The sequence below is a fragment of the Lissotriton vulgaris genome, chromosome 9 (assembly GCF_964263255.1).
Source record: "Lissotriton vulgaris chromosome 9, aLisVul1.2, whole genome shotgun sequence".
NCBI lineage: Eukaryota > Metazoa > Chordata > Amphibia > Caudata > Salamandridae > Lissotriton > Lissotriton vulgaris.
The window spans coordinates 623,823,761-623,847,698 of NC_141697.1; the positions used below are offsets into that span (position 1 = coordinate 623,823,761).

Sequence of the window (23,938 nt, forward strand, 5' to 3'; positions counted from 1 at the left end):
CAGTGCCAGTGCTATGATCCTTAAAAGTATATGTTTTATTAGCTTATACCCAATCTGTATTAATTTACTTATAAATCGCTAGTGTATGGTACCAGGGGTACCTAGGGCCTGCAAGTTAAAGTAACCTACAGCACTTATCATGCCAATCTGGATTTGACAATGTGAAAACATGTCTCCCAGCATGCCACTGCAAACTGGGCAGAACAGTTTTAAACTGACTTTGCAATTCAAACTATTGGCAAAAGCCCAAGCCTCTATTTTTAATATATATGTTACCCCTTCAGGAGGCGTATCAAGTCCTAAGACAAGGTGCTGTGTAATAAAAAGTAGGACATGCATTTTTATATGTTCTAATAGTAAAAAAACAAAATTGTTGTTTTTACAGTGGAAAAGCTAGCAGCCCCATTAGAGGGCAAAGGGTTGCATGCTGGCAACTCAGCTGTGCTAGCTTATGAATGGGACTACTACAATTGGTACTTCAAGCTATCAAAATAATCGTTATATTAAACCCGACTTGATGCCCAAATCAAATTTAACCCCTCCCATGCTGGTGACGAACCCCAGCCATCACGCCCCGCGGTGGGCGTGTGCTGATGACGGCTGGGTTTCGTCACGGCCCCGCCCTGTTCTTTTGTTTACTGCACATCGGTAAAATCGCGGCCACAGCGAAAGGGTAATGTAACTTTTGAAAAAATGCAACTTTTAGCAAGTTGCTACTCTGTTGCCAAATGTTCTAGTGGCCATTTACAGATAAAGGCCACAAGACAGCGTTCTCCCCTCCTGAGGAGAAGTGTGAATGACCCCCAGGAGTGTGAACAATAGAGGCCTGCGGTTGGAAGAGGAGTTTCCTCTGCCTGGTAGGAAGCTCACAGGGTGTGACTCCAAAAGGCGAGCTTCAAAAGGGAAGACGCCTTTGAAGGGCAAATATTGGACAGGTTGGCATTGGAGACCAGTTGCCAAACCGGTTTATCAGTGAGCCATTGCTACTAAGGTGGCCACACCTCTACAGTGGGCTACCAAGCTCCACACACCGAGAGAGGGGTTCAACCATCTTGGGAATGGACAGAACAGTGCACTCTAGAATAGGTAGATGTCACACATTGCAGGAAGTAATCATCAGGCACAATAAGTCCTAGTAGCCAATTGACTAGTAACTTCTTTATCCCACAAGGAGACTGTCTGGCACCCAGAACTCAGAATACATCTGCACTGGAGAGAGGACTGCCCTGCTGGTCCCTGGACATGGCAAACGGGGCTGCACCAACTATTGGACCACACCTGCTATTGGACTGCACCTGCTGATCATTGGGCTAGCAAAGTGAGGACTGTAACTAAGGTACCTGGCTCACAAAAACGTCTCTCTTGAGCCCCAGACAGAAGAGGTGAACTCCAACAGTCAGGTGACTAACTTCCTGTTATAGCACCATGGCCACAAAAGCTGAGGAAGACCTTCTTAGCTAGTAGGTAGACGCAATCGCTTGATCACCACTAACTGCTGACGTGCACCAAGTGAGACCAAGTCACAATGCTCAATAGTTGCAACCAAGATTTCTAGGCCAGGAAAAGCCATCAGAGTGCAGTTTGGTCACCCAAGATGGACACTAGCATTTCTTTAAAGGGAGCTGCTGGTTTTCCTGTGACCTGAGACCAGTAGTCCAGTGGCAACTGGACTTTTGCCGGGCACAGAGGACATTGATGGATATCAACCCTTGTGGCCAAAGTCACCCCACCTTGCCTGTGGATCAAGGAATAGTCCCTGGAAGCTCCTGTTGACTGAACAGCATCCTCATCATCTTTTGCATCCTGTATCCCTTGCATGAGGACCACTCGATTGAAGTCTATGGATGTTTGCCCATAAAGCCTGGAACTGGGCTTGAGACTGCTTTGGCAACAAGATAACTGTCCTCTTACTCCTTGCTGGCCCTGCTGACCTCCGGCCTGCCGCAGATCATTGTCCAAAGCAGGCCAGAATAGCCAAATACAACTTTATAAACGTTTTGCAAAGTGTCCAAACTTTCTGCTTACCAATGCTTGTTGGGATTTTTCAGGGAAAGCAGTGATTTACAATTTATTTAAAAATCTATATGAACGAAAGGTGCTGGTCGATTTTGTTCATTTTGGTGTCTAAAATTCCTAAAAATTAGATCTATTTTCATAAATTGTTGTCAAATTTATTTTGTGTTGTGTGACCTTCATATTAAATTGTTTTGGTACTTCTAAATGCTTTACACCTGTTCCTTTGCTTAAGCATGACTGCTTAAAGCCACAGCTACCCATGGTTGAGCTAAGGTTTAACAAATGGTCTGATGGGACCCAAATTGGTATTGTATGTGCATTACACGGTGAGATAAACAATACGGGGGTGGGATGCACACCTTTTCACAATATCTGATCTTAAGTTTGTCTGAACGTACTCTGGTATGTGTGCAGCTTGGTCAAAGTGTCATGCCCAAAAGACACTGAAAGATTGACAAAATTGAAAAATGGAACGTATCTCCGACCCAGACCAAATGCACAGCGAAATTTGCCACATTGGCAGTAGTTAATTCATTTTTTTACTACAAATTCAAGCGAGTCAAATGAAAAAGACAAGAATAAGGATGAATGAAACAAGTTTAAGTGGTTTTCAAAAAAGGAATTAACTACTGCCAATGTGGCAAATTTCACTGTGCGTTTGGCCTGGGTCGGCGATACGTCCCATTTTTCAATTTCATTACACAGTGAGGTCACACAAACACACCATATAAAACACAACTTTCTTCAAACCCTTAAATTCTGATACCAGGTAAGATAGGTCCCAAGAAGTTACCAAGCTTCAAAACTGAGTCCGACATTTGTAGCTGAGCGAATATTAACAATTTCCCAAGTTGAAGGGCATGTCTGTTTAACACATACTTAATTTACAGAAAATAAATTATATGTCTAAGACCTAGCATTGCCTTAAAGTTGTTAACTAACTGGACCGTAAACACTCTCATGGACAACATGAAATAGATATCACACTAGTACCACATCATATGCTTTTAATGAATGCATTAACGAAACTACACAATTGCCAAAGCTGAGAGACTGATTCTGTACAACTCAATTATAAAAAAGCATACATGAAAAAATAGCATGGACGCTGGCATGGACGCTGCACATACCTAATTGTTTGTTACATGTTTGTATATAATTGTATATATATTTTTTCATGTTTTTGTATTTCCGTGCACAAAAGAAAAATAACAAAAAACTAAAATAATTCTTGAACAATTAAAAGCAAAAAAGGTGCAATTTATAAAGCCAGCGTCCATGCTATTTTTTCATGTATGCTTTTTTATAATTGAGTTGTATAGAATCAGTCTCTCAGCTTTGGCAATTGTGTAGTTTCGTTAAGGTTCATTTTGGCTCAGCCTGCTGAGTTTAGGAGTCAAAACCCTCCCTTGTTTTTTGACTTTAATGAATGCATGGCAAAGAGAAAGAGAGTGACGTAGAGACAGAAAGGAGGAGAGGGAGAGAGACAGAGGGCCTGATTTATATATTGGCGCTATTACCGCTGTCTTGCGGCGGTGGTGGTTCCAAGTGCGCTGATGAGCTGACTGCCTTCCGCTGTTGTACTTAGATGCATATGCGATACACAGAAGACCGCTGTTGTGGTGGTCTTCTATGCTGGCCACCCAGCCATCTGGAGAGCGGGAGACCGCTGGGCAGATTTGGATGTTCCCTTTGGGCTTGTGGTATTTTGTCAGCGGAGTACTGACGGGGGTCTACCGTGGTGGGGGTAGACAGTTAAGAGGGATTTTTAAAAAAAATGTAAACCACATATATACACCCACACACTGCAAGCACCTACCTTCAGCTCCATCAAAACGGGATGCCGGTCTTTCGCTGTGAATGTCCAGCAGATGAGGGGGAAATTGCAATCTGTACCCTGAGAAAAGGTGAATTTTCACCCCTTTTCTCACCATTCTGCCTATCCAAAGTAGACGGATGCCCACAGAAATTCCATTCAAAACAGGACACATACAAATCTGGAGGGCAGGAATCCAGGATGGAATACTGCCACTGTCTGCTTCAGCCCATCTCGCCGTAGACGCGGGGAGCGAAGTCCTGGCAGAGTTGGTGGGACAGCTGCGGTCTTTTCTCACATTATCAGCCACCATCTAAATATCTAAATAGGGTGGGCGGACCACCAGGTTGGTGGGCGGGAAGACCGCCAAAAACGGCCACTCAGTCCCACCAATATCTAAATCAGGCCCAGAGAGAGGAAAAGAGTGAGAGGAAGGATGAAAGAGAAAGAGTTACAGCAGAAAACAGAAAGAGGGAGAAAGAGAGAGGGAGAATGAGAGAGTGAGAAAGAAAGAGAATGGATGATAGAGTGAGAGAGCACAATAGACCGAGATGGAGAGAGAATTGGGCTGTTATTGAGGGCTAGAGAGTTATCCCCCTCAGCTGTTGTGATTTGCTCAATATTTGATGAGTAACAATCCACTGACTCCCTCTCTCCCACTGCCCTTTCACCCTGATATCCTTACTACTATACCTTCAGCCAAGAACTCTTGGACGCATTTCAATCCCTCAATAATTTTTGAAACCGTTAATAAATAACAAAACCACAGCAGTAGAATGGCAACTACTGACCACATAGACAATTCACACAAAACAGTAATGCAATACAGCCAAAAAAGTAATATCTTTACTAGTCTTTTACAAACTGGATTGTTATGCTGGTCCTCTAGTAGGGTTCCTTCATAATATCTTATCCCACAAGACAAGGTGCTGCATTTTGCTTTCAGAGCCATTTACAGTCTTCCCAGACACACTTAAATTCCGCATATGAATGTCAGTATGATATATTCATTATTTGTCATCTTATTGAGCATCAATCTTCTTATTTCTAACACTAACCTGCTCTATGAATCCAGTTAAAACAGCCAATGTCTTATGTACTGTGACGTTGTTGTCATTTACAGCATTTCTCACAGAAATGTTTTGTTGCTATGAAACAAAATGAATGAGAAATAAAAAAATAATTAAAGCCCCTTATTGAACATATTCAACTGGCGCATTTGGGGAATGTTCTGATATTTAAGCAGGATCGAGCATTTCTACCACCCTTCTCTAGATGAGTCATATTGAAGTTTGTAATGATGGCTTCTCAGACTTTCCAGTTGCTACCACGAATACCAAGAATTACAGATAGTAATTGCATACATCTAGCCTGGTCATTTCCATACTTGCTTGTTTTTTACATATACCCGGAAATCTGCCATCTGCTTACAATTCCTGTTAGAGTTTGTGTGTCCAAAAATAATTAATATTGTTTACAAATAATAAACACATCTCCAATCCTATTATTTATTATTTTTTAATAAATTAGGTCCTCTTTCTGTCTAACCATGGCTTTTGTCAAATTCAAGAAGGTTTAGAAACAGGTATAGAATCAGTAATGCCACTGTAATAAAGCAAATTTACTAAAGAAGAAAGAAAATAAAAAGCTGCCATCTAACTTCAGACTTGTATGCATGTTTAAACGTCACTATACTACAGTTACATTCTTCGTAGTGTCACCAAAATGAAAGATTCCCTTACACCTTTCCACCATTGTATTTATTTATTTATTTTACACATTTGTAGAGCGCTCTGTTACCCGGAGGTGTCCTGGCGCTGGAAGGATAGGCTGGTGTGAGGGAGCGTGCTTACAGAGTGAAGAGCCAAGTTTTAAGTCCTCTTCTAAAGACCATCAGGTTCTGAGTCTGTCTGAGCCCAAGTGGGAGTTTGTTCCAGGCCTCTGCCGCTCCAAGAGAGAAGCTCCTACCGCCCCAGCGAGCTTTTTTTGTTCTGGGGACTGTGGCCAGGGCCAGTTGTCCTGACCTCAGAGTTCTAGCTGGTTTGTGCCAGTGGAAAAGAGATTTCAGGTGCCTGGGGCCTGAATCGTGGAGGGCTTTGAAAACCATGCATACCGCCTTGAAAATGATTCTTTTACGGATGGGTAGCCAATGTAGTTTTACCAAATCTTGAGATACCGAGGAGAATTTGGGTGTGTCAGTGATAAGGCGGGCGGCTGCATTTTGCAGTAGTTGAAGTCTGCTGGGCGTTTAGCATCAAACTGTTGCAGTAGTCTAGGCGTGAAAGCACTAGACCTGTGACAATTGTTTTCCTATATTTCTTCTCCAGATATGGTAGAATTTTTCTGATGGTTTTGAGTGTAAAGTGAAGGGAGGAGGAGAGGGCGTTCACCTGGGATTTGAAGGTCAGGGTGGAATCCACCAGAATCCCGAGGTTCTTCACTTTGTCCACCGGCTCTGGGAGAGGTCCCATTTCGTCGGGCCACCATCTCGGGGACCAGAAGTTATCTTTGGCACCAAAGAGCAGGACCTCGGTCTTTGAGGAGTTTAGCTTAAGACAACTTTGAGCCATCCAGCGGCCTACTTCGGACATGCAGTTTCTGAATCTGTCCGCGGTGTTTTGTGTGTTGCCGGGAAGAAGGGACACCACAATCTGTGTGTCATCGGCGTATGCCGTAAGTTGAAAGCCGAAAGATCGAATTACCGGGGCGAGGGTAGCGACATACACATTGAAAAGGGTTGGGCTCAAAGAGGACCCCTGGGGGACACCACAGGGAAGTACAAAAGGGCGTGATTCGTAGCTGCCCAGTGCCACTGTCTGGGATCTATCAGATAGGAAGGCTTGAAGAATTTTTAGAGCCTTTCTCTGAATTCCACAGGCCCTCAACCGGTCCACCAGTAATTTATGGTGGACCGTGTCGAAGGCCGCAGAAAGGTCCAATAAGATCAGGGCCGCTCTGCCCCCTGCATCCATTACCAGCCTGATATCTTCCATGGATTTAATCAGGGCGGATTCCGTGCTGTGCTCCTCCCGAAATCCGTGTTGGGAGGAATCAAGAACATCTGCTGATTTTAGGAAGGAACTAAGTTGGGCATTCAGGTGACCTTCTATTATTTTGGCCGGGAGGGGGAGTCTGGCAATTGGCCGATAATTATTCATCTCAGTGATGTCTAGATTGGGTTTTTTTAGCAAGGGTAGGATGGAGGCTTGCTTCCATCTCGAGGGGTATTCACCTGTCTCCAGCATCTGATTAAGGAGAGGAGTGAGGCCCCTGGCAATTGCATCTGGTGCCAGTTTCGTTATTGCTGTAGGGCAGGGATCATGAGGGGAACCTGATTTAATTTTTAGTAGGCGACTCCTGACTTCCTTTTCTGTGATGGGCAGGAAGTATTGAAGCGTAGTTTCAGATCTGACGGGATCAGAGGTCTCCCTCGGTGAGGGGGACATCACTAGCTTGTCTAGGGGGAGGAAAATGTTCTCCACCTTCTCACGGAAGAAGGTTGCCAAGCTTTCGCAAAGTGTCAGGCTTGCTGGAATTTCAATGGGTTTGGGGTTGGCAAGGGCGGCGACCGTAAGGAACAGTTCTTTAGGGGTGTTGGCAGCGTCTTCTATCTGTCTACTAAGAAAGTCTTTTTTCGCTTGCAAGATTTTTCCCTTGTAGTGTCTTTGTTCCGCGTTGAGGGCTTTCTTGTCAGATTCCCTGTAATTTGAACACCAGATTTTTTCAAGTTTTTTGCACCTAATTTTGATTTCCCTTATTTGGTTTGTAAACCACGGGGCGGCTGGCCTGGCCCGGGTAGAGTGAGTGGTTTTGGGGGGGGGCTAATAGTAGGCAAGCCTGGTCCAGCCAGGTAGTATAGGACTTAGCAGCTTCCTCCACGTTGTTGGGAAGAGGGGTCAGAGAATTATTTAAGGCGTTGTCTAGCGCGTCCCCCGTGATGTTTTTCCATTTCCTAACTAGTTTCGGGATGATTCTTTTGTTACATGGTTTTTCAGGAGTAGTGAGGGAAATTGCAAAGTGGATTGCTGAATGGTCGGACCAGAAGACTGGTAGGACCAGGGAGACTTTCAGATTCGGCAGATTGGAAAAAATCCCGTCTAGGGTATGTCTGTTAAAGACCAGGCTATGTTGTTACTTTGTTTAGTGAACAACCTTCTTTCCCTGTGCTGGCAAATAAATAGCGTATTTCATAATAGTCACACAACCTTGATTTCTTCTCAGTCTAAGCAATAGACAGTAACGGCCTGCATGGTTAAGAGTGGTGAGTCAGTGCTGCAGGGCAGGGAAGTGGTGGGAAGTCAACAGACACCGGTATAGGTAAAATGACATAAAATTGCTTGCCTTGTGCTCGCCGCATTGCAGAGTTGGCAATGTGGTGGGCACAAGGTAAGTGCTTTTATTAATTTTTTATTTAATTTTACCTATCCCATCCTCTGTCGACTTCCTCACCCCCGCCGCTCTTACCTATGCCGGCCGCCACTGGCCATAGAAGAGTCCTCCTATGTTACAATCAGATACAGCATTGATAGTAGAAAGATAAATATGGTGGTAGATCACAAGATAAGTGGTTGTATTTATTTTTTAAATGTAATTTTACTTATTTCATTGTCTGTCGATAAATATGTTGCTAGACACAAAATATGCACGGTTACTTCACAGGCCTTACACTGGGGGTCATTACATCACAGGCCTCATATTGGCAGTCATTACCCGCAGGTAAGTTTTACCTTTTCTTCTCAGTCTTCTACATCCATAAAGAGTTAAGGTTCGGATGATGTTTCCTTTGGCAAGGCATTTTCGATTTCTATTGTGTAGATGAGGCACCCCCCTATGGGGTAACTACAAGATCAGGGAAAAGGGGGGAAAGAAAGAACAACAATCAGAACTATGCAAATATAGTATCCCTCTTGACATATATTTCATTTATATATGGCTTTCAAAAAGCTCACATGCGGGGCACATCAAAAAATGCTCTGCTGCACATAGATCAAATGTTTCATATAAACTTATTTTATTTGATATATTTGTTTTTTTGTAGAAAAATATTTTTGTTTGTATATTTCAAAACATGGATACATATTTTACAAAGAGAAACTGTATAGATCACTTTACATAATACAGTGTATACTGATCATATGGAACAACACAGTTTATACATTATTTACAAAAATCAATCTTTTAGAAAAATCCAGACTCACAATCAGCCCCATACATACATGCCTCCTATTCTTCTGCATACGCATCACTTGTACTCACTACAAACATACTACACACCCCAATATCACACTACATACACAGATGGAACCATAGGGGTGAAAATCTCAACCCTCTGATGTTGTGCTGAGAACTGGGGTGTTACACACAAACTGGTCAACGCGCATTTTGATGGCTTATTTTTCTTTCTTTGCCATCTTCTTCAGGACCTATAACTTCGAAGATATATTGCGGGCTGGATGAAGGAGAAGAGCTAAAGGGATTCTGAAAACCATAATGATGCAGAGCGTTACTTAGTTATTGTAGAACAGCCCCCTAGGAGTTATCTTAATTCTTCTCCTAAGGACTTGAACATTTCTTAAAACAAATGTGCCAAACATAAAGTGTTCTCTGGAGGAAAGTATAGTTTCACCAAAGATTACATGAAAGACTAGAATAAGTAAAAAGGAGAAAAAAAGAAGAGAGAAAGAAAGATTTTTCTGCTATATCTCTTCATTGCTATTGAACAAAGTCTATATAGCACTGATGTCTATGGATTAAGTAGTCCTATGCCTATAAGTGTGTACAAATTATTTCATACTCCTTAGGCGTTACATTCCACCTGCCAAATGCTGTGTCCTACTGACAGGCCCAATCATCACTTTCTCATAGTTTGCCTTAGTTTTGGCTATAGAGACTGCTGGAATATCATTAAATTGCAAAAAGTTTTGATGTCCTGTCTCTCAAGTTCGTTGTGTCTCTTCATGGGCTACTGGGGGCTCCCCAGATCTACTAAGGGGGTGATTGATATCTAATTCCTTGGGTCTGACTACAATCCTGCATTGATTTATGACCTACAATATGGCCAAACATCATTTTAACACAATTTACCTTAGTCTTCTGTGGAAGGACTGCTAAAATTATCACACAACAGATCGATGTTATTTCCTGTCTCCAAAGGCCGTTCTGAGTCGTCGTAGGCTAGAAATAAGGCTAAGTATAAGGGGAATTGTGAGAGAAAAAACATCCATTAAATATTGTCCTGTATGCACATGGAATCTTAACAATTGTCAACGGGGACTGGTATAGAATTAATATTACCTGTAATAAAGTGAACAAAATGCACTTGAAGGTTCTTGTCGCTTGTGTGCTCCCTATGTTCGATTGAGGCGTATGGCTTAGTCGCAGTCATATTATTGCTCCCAGACTGATGGGGGGCCCTTCTTTTCTGTGGATGGGCGAGAGGGAATGGAAAGGAAAATATATCAGTGTTGCTCCCAGTTCAATTTGTGGCTTGTACTCGTACGGCCTGTGACACAGTGCAGGAGAGAGTGGGTACCTACCTATTGCTCCTTATGTTTTGATACGTTCCCACATGTGCTGGTTCATAGCTTCCTCTTTGTGTGGCTGTTTATGAAGAGGCCTTGATCCGCCAACCTATGGGATAATAGATGTATTGCCGCTAGTTATTGCAATAAACATAATGCGCACAAGACGTGAGGGACAAGTGTGTTTTCTGTCATTCAATAGTAATATATATTCCCAAGACCTCAATTGCAGTGACTGAGCGGGCTGTAAGAGTAAGTAATACTAACGCGACTGATGGCGCACAGTATTTAAGAAATGTTTGAAAAACAGAAAAAAAGATTTTGAGCCCGCAGGATAATGTTAAATCTGGCTGTTCCAACACGTGCAAACTCGCGCTAGGGTAAAATCTTATTCAGAGGCGATGCAAAGTTATTATTAAAAAATGGGGGTGCTTTAAAAACAGTTTGAGCCCACTAAGTGATGTTAAGTCTGGCCCCTCGATCTCGCGCAACCTCGCACCAGGCTACAAATTAACTCAAAAAGCCCCACAAGCGACTGTGCCGAGCATCGTTAGGCATTACTAGGGTCGTGCTGACTGCCCTATGCAAACCTAAGCCAGCAGTGACTAACCATTTCGTGCTCGCCATAGTAAAACTGAAATAGCCAGTTATCTGCAATGTTTGTTATGTGGCGAACTGTTCAGAGGTCAAACATAAAAGCGCGTCTAATCGCCCCTTCGTTACGATGACCCATGGGCTCAAAAATAGTGCTATGGGCAATCATACAAGATGGCTCGGCGCCCCAACAGTCTATACCTCTACATGCTACGTTAACTAAAAAGCGGACAAAAAGTCCCTCAATTCTTACCTCTCATATATACGTGCGGCATGCGTCCCTGGCATCTACAGCATATTCATGTCCGCAAGTACGTGACTAATTGTTACTGCTATTTAAATATGCTTAGAAGGCGGAACTGTTGGCTCATTGGTAATGGAAACCAGCTGCGAGTTCAGAAGACGTCAGCGGAAGCGCAACATGGTTGTGTGTGCTAGATTCTATGTTGGTGTCACATCAGCGCCATATTAGAATGGTTAATGCTGCCAATAAATATGTAGAAACAAACAATGTGCTGTGCCCCGTGTAGTTATCCCGCATTAGTGATATGAGATATGCTATCGTAATACTGTCACTATCATAATGTGTATTTATAAGGCAATTTTTTTTTAAAAGAATAAGAAAATCCAAAATATCAAAAACCTCTCCCCTCGCGCCTTCTTGGAGCGGTGTAAGGGACGGTGTGTCGCCAGACTAGACCATATGCCATACAGGGTTTTATCTATTATTTGAGCATAATGTGCCCTCAATCTAGAGATCGAAGAATTAGAAGGGAAACTTAAGAGTAGCACAGCACTAGAAGAGGCTAAGCTCAAACTAGACAGCCTGAATGCTGAACTACATGATTTTGAAGAATACATAATAAAGAAAAAGACTGACAAACTTAAGAAAGACATGAAATGGTTCACCCAAGAGAAGGCATATCCATACTTAAGGATCAATTACTATCAGGAGTGGCAAAATGGCAATGAGACCCAAGCACAGGGGTCTGGCAATAAGAGAAAAGTCCTCACTTTTTCAGACACTAACTGTGCGGATAACTATGACCAGTTTCAGGGACCGCGACCACAAAGAGGGAAAGGTAGAGATTATCAACAATATCATCACACACCACCCCCTTTTTTATGGAGAGGCCGAGGACAGAACAGAACCCGTTCTGCAAAAATGGACAGGAGAGGGTACCAGCAAATAGAACCTCAACCTCCTCAGATGTATATGAGGACCAGGAACAACCAGTACTGGAGGTCTTAAAGAATGCAGAGAAAACTGACACCATTCCTATTTTTAACCTTTCCACACACAATATTAGTCATGATGAAATATCTATTCTAAGTAGAGGATTATCCTTCGTACCCAACACCAACTATAATAAATTTAAGCTCATCCAAGATATCTTTGCCTTCTTCAGGAAGATCCGGCTAAAAAAATACTTCTCGGCCAGAGAAGTGACAGAGGAAGAAGAGAACCTTTCAGGGTGTAAACCTAAGTCTACCTTCACTCCCACTTTGGAGATGGTAGGGTCGGAAGTGGCCATTTTTGAAAGATCTGTTCTGAATGAGAGTCACCAAACATACTTACAACAGTAGACCTAACCTTTCCGCTTTGGAAAGAAAAGCACATCAGAAATTACTGGATACCCCCAATTTGACAATAAAACCTTGTGATAAGGGAGGGGGCATCGTGTTGATGGATACCAAAGCATATGAGGAAAAAGTGAAGGAAATGCTGGCCGTGGAAGAACATTACAGACTCGTAAGACCTGGGGCCATTACAAAACTACAGGACCAAATAGACAAGGTCACTAAGAAGGCATTTGATGATCTCGTCATTTGTGACAAGGAATACCAGTTTTTGAATAAATCCGACACTGTCACTATATGGTGTGCCTAAAACACACTAAAACGTTCACGACCCGTCCCTCAGACCCATAGTCTCTTCAATCAACTCGTTCACAGAACCACTGTCCAAATATATCAACACATTTTTAAGTCCACTCGCAACTATGTATAAATCATACATTAAAGACACAGGAGACTTTATTAATGTTATGTTATGTTATGTTATTCTCTTTTATATAGCGCTCGAATCACCGAGGGGCATCTCGGCGCTTTACTCAGAATAATCCCATAAGAGAGAAGCACAGAAGGGGGGAAACTTAGAACAAAAATGCCTTTAGCTGTTTTCTAAAAACCGGATATGAAGATATTTCTTGCAAAGCTAGTGGGAGGCTATTCCAGTATTTGGGGGCAAGATAAGAAAAGGCCTTGCCCCCAGATCTACTGAGTCTAATTCGAGGGACCTGAAGCAACTGCTGCGTGCTGGACCTCAGAGGGCGGCTTGGAACGTGTTTTTTTAATTTATTTTTAAGATACCGAGGGCCCTGATCCTGCAGAGCACAGAAGGTAAGACAACAGATTTTGAAGAAGGCTCTTTGTTTTATTGGCAGCCAGTGTAAATTTCTCAACAGTGGCCGCGAGGGGGAGCCTGCCAGCATGTTCAAGACCAGCCTGGCCGCCGTATTCTGCATTACCTGAAGTTTATTCAGAGATGTAATTCCAACTTCTGCCAATAAGGCATTTCCGTAATCCATGCGGCTCATGACTAAGGCTTGGGTCAGAGTTCTCCGATGCTCCATGGGGATGAAAGGTAACATTTTTCGAAGTAGTCTGAGCCTGTAGTAGCAGGACCTCGCTACTGCAGCTACATAATCTTGCATAGATAAGGAATGGTTTAGCTTAATGCCTAAGTTGTTGACGCATGGCTTAGGCGTTGGAGAGGGGCCCAGTTGTGACGGCCACCAATCGTTAGACCAGACTGCTGCGGCTTTCCCTAGAAGTATGACTTCCATTTTGCCTGGATTTAACTGTAAACAGTTGTTGGTCATCCAGTTAGAGATTACGGAGATACCTGTGGCAAAGGGGAGTCTGTCTGCTTCGAGGTTTTGGCTGATGTTGAATAGCAGCTAGGTATCATCCACGTAGGAGATAATTTCGTACCACAGGGCTTCCACCACCTTAGCCAAAGGGGCCATATAGATATTAAATAGGGTGGGGCTAAGGCAGGAGCCCTGGGGACCGCCCTTGTCAAGTGATGTTTTCCCTGACTGGTGGGGGCCCATAATGATCGTTTGTGAGCGGTCAGCCAAGAAATTCTGTAGCCCTTTGAGAGCCGGGCCACGAACACCGAAGGAGCTTAACCTCTCCGCGAGCCTAGTATGGGAGATGGTATCAAAGGCCGCGGAGAGGTCAAGCAAAATCAGAACTACTGATCCACCAGCGTCCACCGTTGTTCTCAGGGAGTCAGTCACTGATAACAGTGCTGTTTCTGTGCTGAAACCCCGACGGAAACCGGACTGTGATGGGTCCAAGATGCCATTTGTTTCCAGATAGCTATTTAGTTGCTTATTAATCATACTTTCAAGTATTTTTCCCAGAAGGGGGAGCAGAGAGATAGGGCGATAGTTGCCCAACTCTAACAGGTTTGCCGTGGGTTTTTTGAGAATGGGGCGAACAAAAGCTTCTTTCCAGGAAGCTGGAACTACCCCTTCCGTAATAGAGAGGTTGAAAATCTTGTGCATCGTGGGGGCCAGAATATGAGACAGGAGCGACATGATCTTAGGAGGGCAAAGATCAGCCGGAGAGCCCGATTTGGCAGACTCTAAAGACATTTGGGTCTCAGCTAGGGTGATAGGCCTGAAGTTTTCGAGTAAGCAGACGGTCCGTGTACTAGCATCACTAGGGTTAAGGGTGCTGGGTAGGGCTGCCGGATCGAGTGGAGGAAAATTGGCATAGATTTTTTCAATATTTTCCTGAAAGAACCCCGCCAGTGAATTGCATAGGTCTTTGGACTCGATATAGGGTTGCTTACATACCGCAGGGTCCACAAAATCTTTTACGATATCAATTAAGGCTTTGGCAGAGTTGTTGGAGTTCTCAATTTGGTTTGCTATAAACAGACATCGTGCTGCCTTTAAATTTCGGTGGTAAGCCGTCAGAGCTGATTTAAAGAGCTTTTTAGACTGAGTGGTTTTATTTCGTTGCCACTGTCTTTCCAGTTTCTTACAGGAAGACTTTTCCTGACTCAGTTCAGGGGTGAACCATAGGGCTGAACGTCGAATTGGGGTAAATCTGGATTTTAGTTTTGTGGGGATAGTAACATCCAAAACCTTCATCAGTCCTTCATTAAATCCTATCAACATGTTGTCTACACCAAGTTCCTCTATCTGTGGGAGTGTCTGGAAAACTTCCTCAAAGGCTTGCGGGGTAAGCTTATTCCACGACCTCTGTTCGGTTGGGCATCTGCCGATAGACTGGCCGCTAAATTCCTGGGGGGCGGGGGAGATGTGAACTTGATCATCGAGTGGTTGGTCCAAACAAGGGGCCAAGGAGGGTCATATTTAAGAGAGTCAATATTAGTGAAAATTAACAAACTTGAACATGTCCCATTTGACCATAGCTGCGATATCCTGGTGACCCTGGATATCGAAGCATTATATACAAATATTCCACAACAACAGGCAATAAAAGCAGTAAGAATGCTCCTAGGTAGAACAGCTGGCGATAGACCAGATGCCTTCATAGTGGAATGCTTAGAGATTGTTTTAAAAAACAATGACTTCGACTTCAAAGGAAACCTATACCATCAGGTCAAAGGTACAGCATGGGGGCATCTTGTGCCGCCAGTGTGGCAAAAATATACATGGGTGAGTACGAACTAAAAAATATTTCAATGAAATGGCACCATTCTATGAGAACGTGCGAGAGTGGCACAGATTTATTGATGATATTTTTTTCATATGGCATGGGGATGATGACACCCTCATTATGTCCATTAAATTTCTCAATGCTAGCGATGATAATCTACATTCCACAAGCCACAAAAGTACTACATCTGTGGAGTTTTTGGATATCATCATAAAAGGGGAGAAGGGAGAAATCTCTGTGAACTTCTTTAGAAAGCCCACAGCCAAAAACACCATTCTGTCTCACGACAGTTACCACCCTAACTGCAAAAAGGACTCTATCCCCTTTGGGAATTCTTACGGATCAGATGAAATTGCTCAAGTCTTAAGGACTATGAGACCAATGGGGAGGAACTGAAGTAGAGATTGTTACAGCGAGGATACCCCAAACGCCTGATCCGGACAGCATTTAAAAGGACACGCTACTACAGTCGCGATGCCCTACTATCAGGAAGCACACGTCCTGCTAATGAAAGATTGGTGTGTGTTATAAACCATTCGACTTTGAATTTCAAAATCAAAAAAATCCTAGATAAAAACAGGCATATTCTGAATATAGATGAAGAACAGGACACTATCCAAAAACCTATCAATGCATATCGCAGGAATAGGAATCTTAAAGATAGCCTAGTCCACACCAGGCCCAAACAGAACGTGACTAACAATTAGAACACCATTGCAGGACCGCCCATTCTAGGGAACCACAGATGTGGGACATGCATAGCATGTGACAGTGCTAATGTCACCCAGAATTGGAAATATCATGGAAAGAAAGGTAAATTACGGGACTTCACTAACTGTAGAAGCCACAACTTGGTATACCTGATCCTATGCCCCTGCTCTCAAGGGTATGTAGGAGAAACAGGCTGTGAGTTCAGGACACGATACAGTGAACACAAGTCAGCCATTAGGACACATAAGACATCATGCCCTATGGTATCACACTGTATGGAAGCGAACCACAATGAAAAAGATTTGAGATGGCTGATCTTGGAGAAGATCAGAGCTATACCAGGGAGAAATACTAATGAGGTCCTGAAATGTCAGGAGACGTTCTGGATCTACACATTAGACACAGTAAAAAATTGCCTGAATGAGGAAATCATTTGGTACACTACGTGATTGACTAGACACCCAGAGTATCATTATAGCTGAATGTCCTAGTATTAATTGAACAGTGAGCAGGACATGCCACCCCCACATAGATGTCCTAAGATCAGGCATCACTAATCCCAAACAGCTATTCTGCAACCAGCTTTTTTCCATTTGACAATTGCAGTAGGAGTCCTTTTGATTAATCCTGACACTTCTACCCATGCTGCGTGTTATATTAAGTATCTATCAAATGACACTCATCCCCAATGCAGTGCATTAGACAATATTATATTTTGCCCTATAAGAGATGAATATACATTTAGGACTCTGGTAAGGTTTTTTTCGTTGCTAAATGAGGCCGCTCAGACACATTATGCTCAAAATAATAGATAAACCCTGTATGGCACATGATCTAGTCTTGCGACACACCGTCCCTTACACCGCTCCAAGAAGGCGCGAGGGGAGGGGTTTTTTGATATTTTTTATTTTCTTATTCTTTATTATTTTTTTGCCTTATAAACACACATTATGATTGTGACAATATTATGATATGACTATATTCATCATATCTCGTATCACTAATGTGGGATAACTACACGGGGCATAGCGCATTGTTTGTTTCTACATATTTATTGGCAGCAGATGTAACACCAACATAGAATCTAGCGCACACAACCACATTGCACTTCCGCTGAAGTCTTCTGAACTCGCAGCTGGTTTCCATTACCAATGAGCCAACAGTTCCGCCTTCTAAGCATATTTAAATAGCAGTAACAATTAGTCGCGTACTTGCAGACATGAATATGCTGTAGATGCCAGGGACGCATGCCACACGTATATATGAGAGTTAAGAATTGAGGGATTTTCTGTCCGCTTTTTAGTTAACGTAGCACACACAGGTATAGACTGTTGGGGCGCCGAGCCATCTTGTATGATTGCCCATAGCACTTTTTTTGCGCCCATGGGTCATCGTAACGAAGGAGCGATTAGAAGCGCTTTTATTTTTTACCTCGGAACAGTACGCCACATAACAAACATTGCAGAAAACTGCCTATTTCAGTTATACTATGGCAAGCACGAAATGGTTAGTCACTGTTGGCTTAGGTTTGGACAGGGCAGTCAGCACGACCCTAGTAATGCCTAATGATTCTCGGCACAGTTGCTTGTTCGGCTTTTTGAGTTAATTTGTAGCCTGGCGCGAGGTTGCTCGAGTTCGAGTGGCCGGACTTAACATCAGTTAGTGGGCTCAAACTGTTTTTAAAGCACCCCCTTTTTTTAATAGTAACTTTGCATCACCTCTGAGTAAGATTTTACCCTAGCGCGAGTTTGCGCGTTTTGGAATAGCCAGATTTAACATTATCCTGTGGGCTCAAAATCTTTTTTTCTGTTTTTCAAACATTTCTTAAAATCAGTCGCGTTAGTATTACTTACTCTTACAGCCCGCTCAATCACTGCAATTGAGCTCTAGGGAATATGTATTATATTGAAGGACAGAAAACACACTTGTCCCTCACGTCTTGTGCACATCATGTATATTGCAATAACTAGCGGCAATACATCCATTATCCCGTAGGTCGGCGGATCAAGGCCTCTTCATAAGCAGCCACACTAAGATGAAGCTATGAACCAGCGCATGTGGGAGCGTATCAAAACATAAGGAGCCCACTCTCTCCTGCACTGTGTCACAGGCCGTACGAGTACAAGCCACAAATTGAACTGGGAGCAACACTGATGTATTTTCCTTTACATTCCCTCTCGCCCATCCACATCCCAAAGAAGGGCCCCCCATCAGTCTGGAAGCAATAATATAACTGCGACTAAGCCATACTCCTCAGTAGGTCGTAGGCAGAACACAAGCGACAAGAACCTTCAAGTGCATTTTGTTCACTTTATTACAGGTAATATTAATTCTATATCAGTCTCCGTTGACAATTGTTTGGATTCCATGTGCATACGGCACTATATTTAATGGATGTTTGTTCTCTCACAATTCCCCTTATACTTAGCATTATTTCGAGCCTACGACGACTAGAACGGCCTTTGGAGACAGGAAATAACATTGATCTGTTGTGTGATAATCTTAGTAGTCCCTCCACAGAAGACTAAGGTAAATTGTGTTAAAATGATGTTTGGGCCATATAGTAGGTCATAAACCAATGCAGGATGGTAGTCAGACCCAAGGAATTAGATATCAATCACCCCCTTAGTAGATCTGGGGAGCCCCCAGTAGCCCATGAAGAGACACAACAAACTTGAGAGACAGGGCATCAAAACCTTTTGCAATTAATGATATTCCAGCAGTCTCTATAGCCAAAACTAAGGCAAACTGTGAGAAAGTGATGATTGGGCCTGTCAGTAGGACGCAGAATTAGCCGGGTTGGATGTAATGCCTAAGGAGTATGAAATAATTTGTACACACTTATAGGCATAGGACTACTTAATTCATAGACATCAGTGCTATATAGACTTCATTCAATAGCAATGAAGAGATATAGCAGAACAATATTTATTTCTCTCTTCTTTTTTTCTCCTTTTTACTTATTCTAGTGTTTCATGTAATCTTTGGTGAAAATATACTTTCCTCCAGAGAACACTTTATGTTTGGCACATTTGTTTTAAGAAATGTTCATGATCTTAGAAGAATAATTAAGATAACTCCTAGGGGGCTGTTCTACAATAACTAAGTAATGCTCTGCATCATTATGATTTTCAGAATCCCTTTCGCTCTTCTCCTTCATCCAGCCCGAAATATATCTTCGAAGTTATAGGTCCTGAAGAAGATGGCAAAGAAAGAAAAAAGACCTCGGAACTCGCGTTGACCAGTTTGTGTGTAACACCCCAGTTCTCAGCACAACATCAGAGGGTTGAGATTTTCACCCCTATGGTTCCATCTGTGTATGTAGTGTGATATTGGGGTGTGTAGTATGTTTGTAGTGAGTACAAGTGATGCGTATGCAGAAGAATAAGAGGCATGTATGTATGGGGGTGATTGAGAGTCTGGATTTTTCTAAAAGATTGATTTTGGTAAATAATGTATACACTGTATTGTTCCATATGATCAGTATACACTGTATTATGTAAAATGATCTATACAGTTTCTCTTTGTAAAATATGTATCATGAAATTGAGGACTGATTTATCAATGTTTTGAAATATACAAACAAAAATATTTTTCTACAAAAAAACAAATATATAAAATAAAATGAGTATATATGAAACATTTGATCTATGTGCAGCAGAGCATTTTTTGATGTGCCCTGCATGTGAGCTTTTTGAAAGCCATATATAAAAGAAATATAGATCAAGAGGGATACTATCTTTGCATAGTTCTGATTGTTATTTTCGATTTCTATGACTTTCGACGCTGTGAAAATAATGTGCACAAAACTTTGAAATATACTTACTCAGATAGAAATGGTTTAGCAGTCGACTTCAGGAAGATTTGTGACTGTTAAGGCCGGATTCTTATCTAGATTTTTATCGTACCAATCCTTAGAATCCACGGTCAACTGAATCTTTTTGTCTGCTGAGAAGTGTAAAGAGAAGATCAGTAATTTCATACTTATGACAATTTTCTAATGAATGAATCAATCCAATTTTGTAAGGACCACTGACTACGAAATGAAAATTAAAAGATTTATTACTAAGCCAATATTACTTGAACCTACAAACACCTCAGTAAGAGGTTCAAGAAATTGGCAGGCACTAATACAAACATGATCCTCCGCAAGAATCTCAGGCGAAAGATCAAGAAGCATTATACAAGCAATTACAGTTCCTGCTTGAAGTCTCGACTTCAGTTACCCAATGGAAAGAAAAGGTTAGTCTGTCTCCACACTAACTCTAAGATGACATCCTTACTTAACATCCCTCCCAGGCAAGAGAAAAATGTGTCAGCAGTGAAGACTTCCTAAGAAGTACAATCACTTTCCATAGGTAAGTAGCCTAAGCCACAGAGCTTGTTCGCAGATGTTCCTTCCTACACCCCTCTCCTGCCTGTTTTTCCCCTTTCTGCTCCAAGATCCCTGCTCTACCCCATCTGCTCATCTGCCCTTCTGCCCCCCACCCTTGGGGTGCTGTCCCTAATACAAAATCCCAAAACAGTAAACACGCCCAAAACACAACCCTTCAGGGAGGTGCTGCCACCTGAACTTTTCCAGAAAACCTTCTATTCCTTCCAAAAACTGTTGCTCTGTCCTTGGGTCCCTGGCACCTTCTCTGCCACATGTAGCATCTCTGCATTCCAATCCACTCCCTTGGTTCTCACTCCTACCAACCTAACTCCTAAACAATGGATTATTCTACCTAACAAGCTTTGTGTCCTTGCACCTGCAACAGAAATGCATGAGAAACAACCTTGCATACGCTCTAAGTTACAATTTGAAATTCGACTGCGAACAGTAGCCTTTTCCCAAGTTAAAATACAATTCAGCCTGAAACGTTTAGCTAAGCTAGGAAAATATAGTTAGGCTTCTGCTGGCGTTTTCATGTCTCAGGCCTTTACACGTTTAAATGCATTTCTAATACTACAACATAAGCATTACATTAATCATTCCAAAGCATTACATTTCATTACATTTCTAAGGCATTTTCCTCCTCGTGTTAGAGCATCACATGTTTTCATTAATAAGCAACTTACACGGGCAGCTTCTAATAAGGCACTTTTATTCCTAACGCAACAGTTTAAACACGAAACAATAATTTCTGTATCACTTAAAGGCATATTCTCAGTTAAAGCACTACATTAGCCTCCAAATAATATGAGCATACATCTACATATTGCACTGACCCCAGCCTAGTACTACATCTCAAAAGTCACACATTAACATGTTCCTCTAAGTATGCCGGTGCTGACTCCTGGTGATTATAATGCACCCCTACAAATTACGGAATAACATGGCGCTTTATCATGCCCATGGGAAAAAAAAGTTAAAGGGCATGCAGAAACAAGTGATTTCCCATTTTAGCTTCCGTAAGAAAATTGTGCTCACATCTACAGCCCTAAAGGCTGAACAGATTTACACTACATTTGGCATGAAAATAGAACTTTACTCAGATAGCAAACTTACTTGGCACTTCATTTAGAGCTATCAGACCATAACTCCCCTTCGACTTGTGCAATTTGGCTTCATCTGTCCAATCTACTTTACCCTGTCCTGAGCACTGCTTTTGTTTCCTGTATCTATCTTCTACTTGATCTATTAATTTCTTTTCCACATCTAACAACAGGCACGTCAGATTATGGCGATGAGCATAAGCTCTATCCAACTCTAAAGTCGTAATGAAATACATTCTAAGTCTATCCTCCGATTTGTAATAATCATACTTATTCAAATGCTTATAAGCTGGCACTTCAGGAAGAACTGCATCATAGTTCAAAAAGAAATATTCAAAATGATTTCGTCCATAAAAAATGCTAAGCAGCAAACTACATGAAATACCATATGTCAATGTAAGATGATGGTATCTGATACCCTCATCTACTGAAGCAGGCAATTGCATACAAACATAGCAATCCTTTGCATCCATTAAATCAATATATTCATACAACAACTTCGCATAAGCATTAAGTTTAAGTCACCTTTAGACAGATCTGCGTGTAACCTACGAATCTTCTAGCAGCAAAGCTCTTTCGTCTCCTATTTTGACCTCTTTCTTGCTAGGAGTAGTAGGTGTAGGTGTTCCCTCTACCTCCACTGCCTGCTCATGTAGTGCTAAATATGAAAATACAACTACTAGAATTATGAAGAGTATCACTCCTCCTACAAGTGTGCCTACTATGCACCTAGCTCTGCGATTTGGGTTTCCAGCCTCCATGGTCTTAGGACTGTTGCAATCCTTGTACAGCGGCAACGATCAAGAGTCACTCCTTCTCCTCCTCCAGTTGCTTGAACCAACTCGAACCACACCTCGGCAAGCTGGAAGTCCCCTTTTATTTTAGTTCCTTATTTACAGTGAGCTAGAGACAACCTTAACCCTTCTCCGTCCTCTGTGGAAAGCCCCTAAATTTCTGCTTCGTCCACTCGAAACTAGGTTATCTAATTCAGCTTATTTACAACAAAGTCTCTTTAATCCAAAATAAGATTTACTCCAACAGCTTCTAGAACATGCTGCAAAAGTTCAAGACGAAGAACAATAGATTCATGAGATGGTATCTCAGTTCCAAAGGTAGGAAATATCAGTTTATTCAGAATCAAGTTGCAAATTCTGCTTAGTATCGGGGGATTCAGGACTGTGATAGTCAGCACTCCTTCGATCTTGAGTCCTGGTACCAACAACACCACGTCCAATTTCACGTTAGGACTGGTACTGGTCACTGTCACTGCCCTCAGTCTCCCCGATCTCAGTATTCCTGGCATCAGTCACAACGTATGTCCACTATGGAGTCGCGTATTTTCGGCAAGGCACCCTCATTCATCTTGATCTCCTCAGACCTCCACGAGCTTGCCCTTCTTCACCTTCGTCCAACTCAGATTCTTCAGACACGGGAGCAAGATCACTCTCGGAGACCATCCTCAAGTTTAATCGCCTCTGTCTATCTGGCCACTGCTCTTTTGCTCTGCTGGTTCCCCTGCCTTCTCTTTGCTCACCCTGCTCACAACTTTTCTCAGCTGAGTCTGGCTCTGGGTCACCTTCACAGTCACTTCCCCTTTCTGAGGCAGTTTCAGTGTCGCAGTTGTCATGACCCTCCTCAGCCTGGTCTAGTGAGCAACCAGCTTCGTCAGTCAACCTCACAGCTTGGCTTGCCCCCTCCTGCGGCCCTGCCACTTCAGCTGGATTTTCATTTGGGAGAGGAGCTGTTTCTTCCAAAGGTGCTGAAACTCAACGGATGTGAGAAGCATGCACCCAATTCGGCAATCCTCCACACTTCACTGCAGTTTTTGTCACCAAGAGTACCTAATATGGGACTCTCCAGCAAACATCCAAGCAGCTCTTTCTCACATGCTTCGGAACCAGAACCCAGTCCCCCGAATTCAGGTTGTGACAGAGATCACTTGACGCCGGAACCATCAGCACTTCATGAGGTGAAAGAACTGTTCTCCTGTCTGTGGTACTGTATATAGTCATCAACACCAAAGGCAAAGCATCAGGCCATTTCAGAGACATGGATGAACACACCTTTGCCATTCGGGCTTTTAAAGTCCCTTTGATCT

At 42.6% G+C, this 23,938-nt stretch overlaps 1 protein-coding gene across 1 annotated transcript in view; it reads left to right on the top strand.

The window, feature by feature from the left end:
- The window catches only part of LOC147691980 (cytochrome P450 2G1-like), a 480,027-nt gene that overhangs the window by 348,026 nt on the left and 108,063 nt on the right, over positions 1-23,938 (top strand). The gene's annotated exons all lie outside the window — the stretch shown is intronic.